Source organism: Ambystoma mexicanum, chromosome 2q (assembly GCF_040938575.1).
Source record: "Ambystoma mexicanum isolate Mex_15411 chromosome 2q, UKY_AmexF1_1, whole genome shotgun sequence".
Classification (NCBI taxonomy): Eukaryota; Metazoa; Chordata; class Amphibia; order Caudata; family Ambystomatidae; genus Ambystoma; species Ambystoma mexicanum.
The window spans coordinates 1,421,364,560-1,421,376,810 of record NC_090924.1 but is presented as its reverse complement, the minus strand read 5'-3'; positions in this window follow the sequence as shown (position 1 = coordinate 1,421,376,810).

Below are 12,251 nucleotides of genomic sequence, written 5' to 3'. Positions count from 1 at the left end.
CCGGAGCTGATCAAATGGCTACTTTGATGCAAGCCTTTGCGGCTTTGCGTACCGACATGGCATCAGCACATGCGACCCTCCATCAGCGCATGGATTTACTACAGAGTTTCGTGCAGCCACTACCACCTGATGAGGAGTTTGGTGATGCTGTTGCAGCGGCAGCTCCTCCTACACCCCAAGTTCAACCTCCTGCTTCAGCCCCCATTGTACTTCCTGGGCCTTTCCCCTTGGCCCCTCCGGAACGCTTTTTTGGAGATCCAAAAACATATCGGACCTTCATAAATCAGTGCCGTCTGCATTTTCTGTGTCGGCCACTGGCATTTCCTGATGCTGTTACTAAAGCAGCGTTGCTTCTTTCCCATTTGGGAGGAACAGCAGCGGCTTGGGCTAACCCGTTACTCGAAGCCAACGACCCAGCCTTGTATGATTTTGATACCCTTATTCAATCCATGAATAGAGTATTCGACATGCGTTACAAGGCACAAACTTCCGATCTCGAGTTCCTTGCTATCAGCCAGGGCAAAACGGACCTTTTATCTTACCTTGCCCGCTTTAATCAGTTAGCAGCGGAAACTACATGGCCCGAACAGAAGAAAGCAGCCGTCTTCTATAAGGGAATATTCGGAAGAGTTAAAAGACGCTCTATCAGTGGTACCGGCTCTACCGTCCAGTTTTCCGGAACTGGTAGACTTGGTTTTACAGGTCGATGCTAGACTACGACAGAGACGTGGCGAACGACGTATCCCTGATCTTTGTCTTCCATCCAAGTCAGAAACCTCCTCTTCTGCCTCTTCTGCCTCTCCAGGAGAGGTCGAACCGATGCAAATAGGAGCTGTCAGAGGTCCATTAACCAAAGCCGAACGGGAACGGCATATGGTTAACAATCTATGTTTCTATTGCGGCCAGTCAGGCCACTACATCCGTGTATGCCCTAGGCGACCTGTCAAGATGGCGGGAAATGCCAAGACTCATCCTTAAGCCGAGCCCTAAGGATGAGTCACCAAACGGATGGCTCGGAACAACGTTCCCCCTCCTCACACATCTACCTGGCTATGTAGTTTTGAGATCCCTGGTGTGGAGCCTTTCACCAATCCAGTCATGATTGATTCGGGGGCTAACGGTAACTTTATGGATATACAGTTGGCTCGGTGCCATGGTTTAATGGTAGTTCCTAAGGTTAGACCTGAGGAGGTGCATGCTGTAGACGGTTCTCGTCTGGTATCCGGATGGGTAACGGAACAGACAACCCAGCTTTGCATGTCCACCACAGAAGGCCACACTGAATATATAGTGTTTGACCTTATTTCGGCCCCCTCAGTTTGGGATCATTCTTGGTCTCCCCTGGCTTCGGACTCACAACCCTGAAATCGACTGGATCCAACAGACGGTGCATTTTTCTTCTGTGTTTTGTACCCAACATTGTCTTCAAAACCCAGATACGACGTCTGTTTCTCCTTGTTTGGCTTTGGTGGCTAATGTCCCCTCCATTAATGCCACACGGAGTGATCCAACGTCCGAACTGCCGATGGTATACAAGGACTTTTCTGATGTCTTTGACAAGGGACTATCAGAGAAACTCCCTCCACACCGTTGTTACGACTGCCCCATCGACTTAGTGCCTGGGGCAGTGGTGCCTCACGGTCGTGTCTACTCCTTAACCGTCCAAGAAGAGGAACATCTAAAGGAGTATGTGGATAAAGCATTGCGCCTGGGACATATTCGACCTTCCCGGTCCCCTGCTGCCTCTCCCATTTTTTTGTGCCAAAAAAGGAGGGGGACCTACGCCCTTGCGTAGATTGTAGGGCCTTGAACAAGATAACAATAAAAAAACAGTACCCACTACCCCTCATAACGGAACTACTTGACAAGATGACATCTTCCACCATTTATACCAAATTAGATCTCAGAGGGGCATATAATTTGGTTAGAATGCGAAGTGGTGATGAATGGAAAACCGCTTTTAAGACGAAGTTTGGGCTCTACGAATACTGTGTCATGCCCTTTGGGCTTTGTAACGCCCCCGCCACTTTTCAGCACTTCGTTAACGACATCTTTGGAGACATGCTGGATTGTTATGTAGTGATCTACTTAGACGACATCCTGATATTCTCGGATTCACTCACTCAACACATCCAGCATGTCCGCTCCGTGCTGCGGCGTTTACGTACTCACTCCCTCTATGCTAAGCTAGAGAAATGTGTGTTCCACGCCGCCTCAGTTGAGTTCTTAGGGTTCCAAATATCAGCAAAAGGGGTGCTCATGTGCACTTCCAAAGTCAAAGCTGTGATGGACTGGCCGGCTCCGGACTCTGTAAAAGCGCTCCAGTCTTTTCTGGGTTTTTCAAATTTTTACAGACGCTTTATTGCCTCCTTCTCTGAAATAGTGGCACCTCTTACTCGTCTCACTAGTCCCAAAGTCCCCTTTGTTTGGGACAATGAAGCCCAGTCGGCCTTTGAGGCATTAAAAAAGGCCTTCACCACAGCTCCTGTTCTACAACACCCAAACTCCTCTCTCCCTTTTATAGTGGAGGCTGATGCCTCCGCAATAGCGGTGGGGGCCATCCTGTCTCAGACCTGCCCTGCTACGCAGCGGTTGCACCCGGTGGCCTATTTTTCCCGAAAACTGCCCCCGGCTGAACGCAACTATACTGTTATGGAGAGAGAGTTTCTGGCAATTCGAGCGGCTTTCAAGGAGTGGAGGCACCATCTCCTGGGTGCTCGACACACCATAACGGTGTACTCTGACCATCGGAACCTCCAAGCTCTTTCACATGCAAAATGTACTAATGCCCGCCAAATACGTTGGCATTTGTTCTTCACACTATTCGATTTCACGGTTACATATCGCCCTGGCCTTCTACATGGGAAGGCGGATGCCCTATCCCGTGTCGGTACCGATTTTATTACCCAGGACTCGGTGTCGCCTATATTGCCCTCGTGTTCTGTGGTATGTGTCTGTTCGGTCTCCGTCTCACTCCTTGACCGAGTACGACAGTGGACCAAAGATCATGCTTCTTTTCTCAATATTTTGGATGCCCGAATCATTACGGGTCTTACTTATGTTCATGGGCTTTTGTATTTACCTGATGACCAAACCAGACGGAAGGCCTTGGAATGGGCACATGATACCCCGTTGGCTGCGCACCCGGGTCAGCTTAAATCCTATGACCAACGATGGTGCTGGTGGCCGGGCATGAGGAAAGATTCTGATTCATACGTATCCAAGTGTGCGGTGTGTATTCAATGCAAGAGACAACCTGGGAAACCTTTCGGTCTATTGATGAAGATGCCTCTCCCACCACATCCGTGGCATACGGTTACTCTAGATTTCGTGGTTGAACTCCCCTTGGTCAGGGGGATGTCAACTGTGCTTGTAGTAGTGGATGTTTTCACAAAGATGGCACGGTTTATACCATGTTCTGGTCTACCTACTGCTCCATTGTTGGCTAAACTATTCTTCGATCATGTGGTACGTTTCTTCGGTCTTCCTACAATCATGATTTCCGATCGGGGCACCCAGTTTACCTCACGGTTCTGGAGAGCCCTTACCCATTCCTTGGGCATAGATGCACGGCTTTCATCATCCTACCACCCTCAAACGGACGGACAAACCGAACGCACCAATGGCACCATGGAGCAGTACCTTCGTTGTCTGTGCTTGCAACATCAGACCGACTGGTTTCTGTTCTGGGAACCGCAGAATTTGCTTATAATAACTCTCGGCACTCTTCAACAGGTTGTTCCCCGTTTTACGCTTTGTATGGTCTACACCCAAGGTGTCTTCCGCATGTCCTACCTTCATTGGACCAGATCCCTGCTGCAAAATCTACAAGAGACACATTGGTTGCTATCCGCGATTCGATTATGTCTCATCTACTGGCTGCGCAGTCTCGGACAAAAAAACAAGCGGAGGGGCATCGTTCACCTGCCCCCTCTTATGCACCGGGTGATCGTGCCTGGCTCTCGACCAAGCATCTCAACATTCGGGGTAAACAAAAGCTTTTGCCTCGCTATGTAGGTCCTTATAAGGTACTGCATTGTCTCAATCCTGTTGCAATCCGTTTGGACATTCCATCTCATTGGCGGATTCACCCTGTTTTCCATGTTTCCCTCCTCCGCCCCTTTGCACCTGGTACCCGGCTTTCTGTTGCTCCCGCTCCCATCGATGTGCAGGGGGAAGACGAATACAAAGTGCATGCTATACTGGACACTCATCTGCGTCACGGAGTGCGATCTTACCTGATTGATTGGAAAGGTTACGGCCCCGAAGATAGAACTTGGGAACCGGCCTCAAATGTGCATGCACCCCGGCTTTTGCGTGCCTTCTTTTTGGAAAGATTGCGTGCACGCAGGGGTAGTCGCTCTTTGCGGAGGGGTACTGTCATGCCCCGCGTTCCTGGACACGGACGACTAGGGTCATCCGTTTCCATGTGGAAGTTGCCTTGGCGACTATTTCCAAGTCGCGGGACACGCCGCACTACATTTCCCAGCATTTCCCCTTTTTGCGGTCACATGACACGCCGACACCGCGTCTCACATCCTGGGAAAGAAACTCGTACTTAACTCAGATTGTCCATGCAACGGGTGCTCCTAAAACTAAGCAGTTAGTTGAAGTGCCCGACTCTCGTTATCCTGTTTTCTAAATCTCCTGGACCCGGCTCTTGCTTTAAGGACTATTCCATACGTCTCCTCCCTTACCATTTCTGGCGCTAAAACCCTCGACTGTTTTCCCTTTGGTAATCGAACCCCTGGCTTTGTATACGGATTGCTCTCTCCTGCTCCTGTTTGTTGTGACGCTTTCAGATTTGTTTCCTCATCACTGAACTTCCAATTAAGCTTTGTTTATCTCTGGCTGCTATCTCCACGGACTTCCTCATTCCCCTTCAATATTCTACGCATTCTGGATTGTTTAATGGTACTTTTCATTTTGTCACAAGACACATCACTCTAAGCATCAACGTGACTATATGGACGCTTTCCTGATTCTACTGGTCACTACCTGGATTGCTTACCATCACTTCAGGGACGCTTTGCTGAATTGAACAAGGGATTTCTTTTTGGACATTAGCGGCGCCCTCGTGCCGTTCGGGTTGGGTGAATCTCTGCACTAACTTCTACCAACTGGGACCTTCTTCCTGCATCACCTAGTTTCCGTGGTGTGTTTGGATTCACATAAGGTTGTGGGATATCTTTCTGGCTAAGCTCGTAAGAGAGGGTAATTGTGGGTGGCTGGTTGCTGCATTTTGGGTAACCTTAGTTATTCTATTGAATCATTGTTTTGTTTGCTCCCTTAGCTCTGTTGTCGCTGCTCCTGCCTTTTCGCTCAAGCCCCTGGCCTGTTAGTTATTATTGAATTCCTACAGGCTATGCTCTTGGGGGGGAAGTCTTGTTTAGCATCACGCGCAAGGTGTCCCGGAAAAATCTGGTTCGCTGCACGTTCCAGCTACCCCAGAGCGGAAGGGCTTCCCGAGAGTGGATGCTGACTGTATCCTTTACACGACTGTATCCTTTTATAAAGTTTTTCCAAACTGTGACAGCGTTGTTCTGGAGCACCTCTTTCCAATCGCCGCATCTCACCGTGGCCTGGATGATTCGAAACACTTCATCCTTTGTCGATTCCTCGGCGACCACTGCCCTGGACAGCGCCACGGGCATCGCGCCTTCCACAATGTTGTGCACCAACTCCTGGCACTCCACCATCTCGCTGGGACCCTCTGCCCGCTCGTAATTCAGGTGGCGGGAGAGGTAATCCGCAGGATTATTAGTCCCTGTCGGTATGTCAACTTGACCCCGTACTCGGTGAGTGCAAGCATCCAGCGCTCTATCCTCGAGGGTGGCTTTGACGACACACCCGCTAAGATGGGCAGAAGCGGCTTGTGGTCCGTTACGACCATTGCAGGTTTGCCAAGAATATACAGAAGGAAATGCCAGCAGCCCCAAAGGATGGCCAACGCCTCCCTCTCAATCTGCGAGTAGCGTCTCTCCGTGTCCGTGAGGGCTTGCTCGCGTATGGGATGGGGCACATGTCACCTCTAGTGTCCACCTGCATGAGAACAGCGCCCAGTCCCACCGGGCTGGCATCCACCACAATCTCTGACTCTGCGGTGGGGTCAAAATATGCCATTGTGTCGCGATCCGACAGGGCTCTTTTGATCTACTGGAAGGCCTCCTGCTCTCTCTTGTCCCGCACCCAGGTGGCCTCATTCTTGGTCAGTGCCCTGAGAGGCTCGGATAGGGACTCCAATCCCCTGATGAAACGCCCACAGTAGTTAACCATCCCCAGGAAACTATGCACCTCCGTAGGGGACTGGGGCGGCGCCGCCGCCTCACGGATGTCTTTGACTTTTTCCGGTTCTGGCGAAACACCGCTGGCATGGAAGATGAAACCAAAAAAACCAAGCCTGTCTTTGAAAAATTCACACTTTTCACGGTGCAAGGTAAGGCCCAGCTTGCTCAACCTCCACAAGGTGGACTCCAGTCTCTTCACATGCTCGGCCATGGACTCAGCAAAAACCAGAATGTCATCACTCATATTGAGTACCCCTTTTAGGCCAGCCAGCGCTCCCCTTATGGCATTTTGAAAGACTTCTGCTGCAGATGAAATGCCAAAACCCAGGCGTTTAAACTAATAGAGACCCTTGTGTGTGGTAAATGTCATGATATATCTCGAATCTGGGTGGAGCTCTAGCTGGTGGTAGCCCGACCTCAGATCCAACTTCGAGAATACTTTGGCCAATTGTAGTTCTCCCACAATGTCATCGAGGGTTGGTGTTATGTGCCTTTCCCGTTTGATGGCAGCGTTCGGGAGACGCATGTCCACACAGATGCGGACGGCACCTGGCTGTTTCGGCTTTGGCGCCAATACAATGGGTGATACCTCCAGCCTCTCTATTATGTCCATTTCGACAAGCAGTTGGAGTTCCTTCTCCACTTGCTCCCAGAGATGGAACGGAATTCGTCTGTGTTTGAGGGCGGTGGGCTGGATGGTGTCATCGATGTGGAGATGCACTGGGGGAGCCTTCAACTTGCCCCCCCTTGAAAGATGCCAGAAAACTTGACTAGAAGTTGATCTATGTCCACCTGGTACACCTCCAGGGCAAAGTGCACCATGTCCAACGCCTCCGACGCCGCACAGCTGAGCAGTCAGTGTGGGCTGACATCGGTGACAAAGAATCGGGCCTTGATGTTCTTGGTCCCCTTGGTAACGGGCGCCACAAACACCCCTTGAAGGGGTAGCGGGGTATCACCCCCAAAAGGAAGATCTTTGCTTTTGACACGTCCAACAGTGGTGGTCCCGGGAGTGCCTTGTAGTGGTCGGTGGCAAGCACACAAACAGAGGCCCCTGTGTCTATCAGTACATGTGTGGGGACACCTTGAATGTCTACTACACACGTAGGCTGCCTCCTTTTCCGAACTCCTGTTGCAAGATTTGAAATAAAGAAGATTTCCTCTTCCTCCTCCTCTTCCTCTGCGATGTTGAGTCTTTGAGCTTCTTGTTCTAATGTCGCAATACTGCATTGCCTCCTAAACCCGCCTCCGTTTGTCCTCGCCGGCCCTCGGTGAGTGGTCACCAGTGCTGCGGCGCGACACATCCTAGCATAGTGGCCAGGACCATTGCACCTACTGCAAACCCCTTGATTTGGCGAAGCATTCTTCAGAGTGAGGCAGATCATACCCACAGTACTGGCAAATAGTCACAGACCCATGTGCTGGAGCCGCCTCTTGGCGCTTCTGGCCCCAGCAAGCTTTCAACGAGGCTTGCCTCCCGACTGCAAACGCCTCTTCCGACTTGCCAGGGCGCACTGCTGCGTCCATCTTCGCACCTCTCGACTCGGCCAACTCATATATTCTGCCGCTATCCAATATTTGAGTTAGAATCATGCTTGGCTCCCACAGGATCTGTCTGCGTAGCTTGCTTGAACTGCAATTTTGGATGACCTGATTGCGGACCATGACCTCTTCATTATCCCACCTTCATGTGGCAGCCATCTGCCGCAGCCGTACGCAGAACTGGTCAAGGGATTCCTCCTCCCGTGTTTCTCGCTGCAAAAGAGAAATCTGTCATAATCCACGTTAGATAACGGAATGAAATAGTTCTTAAGGGCCGTTTTAACAGCATCGTACGTCACCACTTGCAGGTTTAGAGACTCATAAATGCGAAGAATGTCCATCCCTGCTGTGTAGAGCAGTGTCGCTCTTTTTGCATCGTCGTTGGTCTCACCGGTCGCTGTGAAGTACATGTCAAATTTTCTTATCCACGGTAACCATTTTGGGCCCAATTTCGAAGGTGGGCCCGAAGTGTCAAATTCCTGCATTGGCAGTAACGATCCATGTTGTCTGCGCACCACCGCCTGCGCTGCAGATGCTTCTCCATCGCTGTCCGCCATCTTCACAGGTCGCACAGGCACCTCGGAACGGGGTAAGAGGCCGCAAACCTGACTTAGACAGCTTCACTGCAGTCCACCTGGCCTGGAGAACTACAGAAGTTCCAAAAATTGGGTTGTTGGTTATCCCTTAGCATGTGGGCAGTGCACGAGCGCCCTCGCGGGCCGCTACTGCCTTTCGTGCTGAAAGTAACATGGCCGCCATCGCTCGCGTCGGGTTCGGGATGCCCAATGAAGAAAAATGCTGGTGATTGACACACTTGCGCGTGTCAAACTGCGCCCTCCTTTGGATCCCGCCTTGCCGCCAATGTGATGGGTGAACCCGTGCCTCGGGCCGCCCTGTACTCGCACACACACGCACACACTCTCAGAGACAGGAGACATACGTCTGTGCTTTCCAGGGTCCCGGCGGCAACTGCCGCACGGACCGTCTTTATTCACAATACACATGCGCGGCCCCAAACGAGGCTCGCGCATGCGTACCTTCAACATAAGACGTCACAGGCCCGTCATTGCGCCTAGGCAGCGGAAGTGGGCGGCCGCCCAGCCGGTCTTTTCCGTGCTCTGGCACTGAAGCCGTCATGAGGACGTGGCCTGGGGTGGGGGTTCCCCCAAAACACCTGTATTTTCATTTATGACTACTTTTCCCCCCATCCACAAAACTACTATTAAAAAATCAATTCGTTATTTTGAATTCGACATAATCACTGCATACCCATCAGAATCTCAAGCTGGACTCAGATAAGACGCAAGATGTCATCACGGGTTACCAACGCAATCTGACGGGGCCCCAGATCTGCCCTTTGGTTTTGGGGGCCTGCTCCAGTCCTGGCTCGGTTGCTGTCACATTTGACGATCCCCCATTGCCTTTCCATCAATTGACCAACTATATAAGCTTCTAAAGTTGTACACTGGAAACAGTTTAGCTCCCTCCACTTCCCCGGAGTGGACCAGGCTAGCCATCCCAGATGTCAGCCTGCAAGCAAAGGGGGTTGTGCACTATCGACTCCAGCACGCCCCCTTTGGAATGCTCTTTCTATGGCACACTCCCCCTGGAATGCTCTTCCTATGGCACCCCCCCTTTGGAATGCTCTTCCTATCAACATTCGTGCTATACACACCTATTTATTTTTTCTGTAAAAGCTGACATAATGGCATTTCAACATTGTCTTCAAGGACCCTGGGCCAAGAAACCACTTTGTGGTCATTGTATGCGCTTCAAATAGAAGCAATGGCACAATAGCATAAAATTATGGAAGGGACCTTCCAAGCGGTTATAATTCAAAGCTTTCAATTAATTGGCTTTTGTTTGGTTCATTAGCTGGTGGCCTCCATCCAACTACCAGCGGCCCAGTATCCTCCCGGCTATAACCACGATGGCAAGTAGAGGCTATTCTAAAAGTGGACTGGGGTGGGGTTGAAAGTCAGTCATTTTACAATAAACATCCTTATTGGTGTGTTAGAAACACCAGCCTCCTCTTTGAATTCTAGGCCAGCACTTCTGTTACCGCTAAACCGGCAAGCAAGCTCAGCCGGGAACCCTGGGGACGAATGCCCTGAAAAGGAAATAATGGCAGTTATTGCCTTTTCAGGCAAAGCCTAGAGAAGTTCTTCCTACAATGCTGGATCAGTTTGAGAAAAGATATTGTTAATGCGTTCCTTGCATTTACGAAAGATAATAAAAACTGATTATTCAAAACATGAAGCTATATGTGCAAGAAGTCGCAAGACTAGGCTGTGATCAGATGTGAAATACCGGTTCCAGTTTCAGCAAAAGACACCACTTAATTGCAGGCATCTACTCCAAATTCCCTTTAATTCCTCCTCTTTGTTCTGGGGTGTCACTGTGAGGCTTTCTAAAGAAGCCAGTTTTCAGACCACTTCTTGCCAAACCTCAAATTTAGCTGATGCCTTTATGACTTCCAATTTTTCATCGCTACTTTCCTTCTCACCACTAAAACGTTATTTCACCCTAGACTCTTTGTCTTATTTAATCTTGAACCAGTTGGGACACATTCAACAAAATTAACAAGGAGTTATTCATCAGGGAAACATTCAAGAGGGTATTGACTCTTGTTACTATGCCAAACCTTGAGAGGAGCGCACAGGACTATTACACAATGCTGAACACTGATGGGCCCTCTCTGGGCACTGGGCACACAGACAGAGGCGGGTTCAAACGAGATTGGGTCACTGTTGACAATAGAAGATTGAGAAGTCAATGGTCTGACGAAGACTTAAACGTAGGTTATCTCAAGCCCAGGACGCTAGAAAAGCAGAGGTATCTGCCCCATGGAGTCACGTGCAGGGTTGGAGATGCTGGCACCTTGTAGAGCATGTCCCACTCTTATGGAACTCCCCATGGTTGTGTGGTAACGGCCGGCACGCCCGATCTTAGATAGCCCGGCGAGGGCTTAGAGCTGTTACCTCATAAGCCCTCCACAGAAAGCAGTGCCTTATGCTGTTACCACTTGTCTCATTCATTTAGCCATGTGCTAAATGTGTTTTTTAAGTGCTAACAAGATTTCCCTTTGATGGATGTGCAGGGCTGCGGCAGTGCACCCGTCCACCAAAGGTTCAAGATGGCCGCCATAGATATATGCGAGGGGAGCCTGGGAGCAAGTCTCTTCTCGCTATCGATGGAGGCGTTGAGTGATGAGCTGGTGGGAAGGAGCAGTTCCCAGCAAACAGGTAATTGCAATCTGGACTCTGCTGGAGGGAGCAGGGAGAGGTGAGGGGCAGACACGCAAGCAACTACAGCGGGGACTGGTAGAAGGAACCGAGTGCGGACTGAGGAGGAGCAATCAGCTGACTTGGACATGGATTCAGCCCAGCTGTATAGGAAGCTGATTGGCCAGTACCTTCTGGAGCCGTGCTGTTATACAATACGAGTTACTTGTTACTGGAGAAGGAGCTAGGATGTTAAGAAGGTATTCCAGTATCCAACCTAGGGACTATGATGACCTGGAAAAGTTGACGAAGCTTTCTCCAAAGTTCTGTAGCTGATAGAAGCAGCCCTCCCTCACAGAGCTGCTTTGGTAGTTCAAGGCCATTTTTGCTTTCAGGATAAAGGCCTGTTTTTTTGCCTAGGAGTTCATGGGGTAGAATTGGACTAAAACACGGGCCACCGGTCCATGAGAAGAACATTCCCTTTTAGCTCTAAGAAAATGCTCTCCCTCTTCTCCGTATTCAGTGAAGCTTTCTGGACTTCCACCAATGGTTAATATGCATTAGACCATTGGGCCACATGTTCAAAGGGATGGGTATTTATTTTCATGTGTACATACAACTGCATGTTTTTGAAAATTGAATGAGAGTCCAAAGGCAATTCCCCAATAACAGAGAGGAAAGGGGGAATGCAGACAGTGAACGAAACCGGGGAGATCACGGTGAAAAATCTGATCGGATTGAGCTGGGACACTGGTTCAAACTTTTCAGAAAGCCCAGGCAGCCATCAGTGTGAGATTCCGCAGAAGGGTCAAGAAGAACCAGCCATTGACTTCCCTACAGTAGACCTCACCATATAGCATAGATAGGAGTTTGTATGAAACATGCTTGGAATTGAGTAAAGACTGTGATGACAGGTCTACTGAGGCTAGAGATGCTTAGTTGCTGACCTCTTCATGACCTCTGTTAAAAGGGACACATTTTTCCTTGGCCAAGACAATGGGTTCTACGTATGTATGTTTGGCTGGTAATTATAGAATACCTCTTGAGACAGTCTGGGGCCAGACCTTCCCCAGAAGGTCTTCTAGATGGGCTTCGTAAGATGGGAGCCGCTCTTGGGGCATCAACCTTTATGACCCACTGAGAACTGGGTGCCAGATTTCAGTTGGTGGCATTGCTGCAGGCCAGAAATCTGCACACG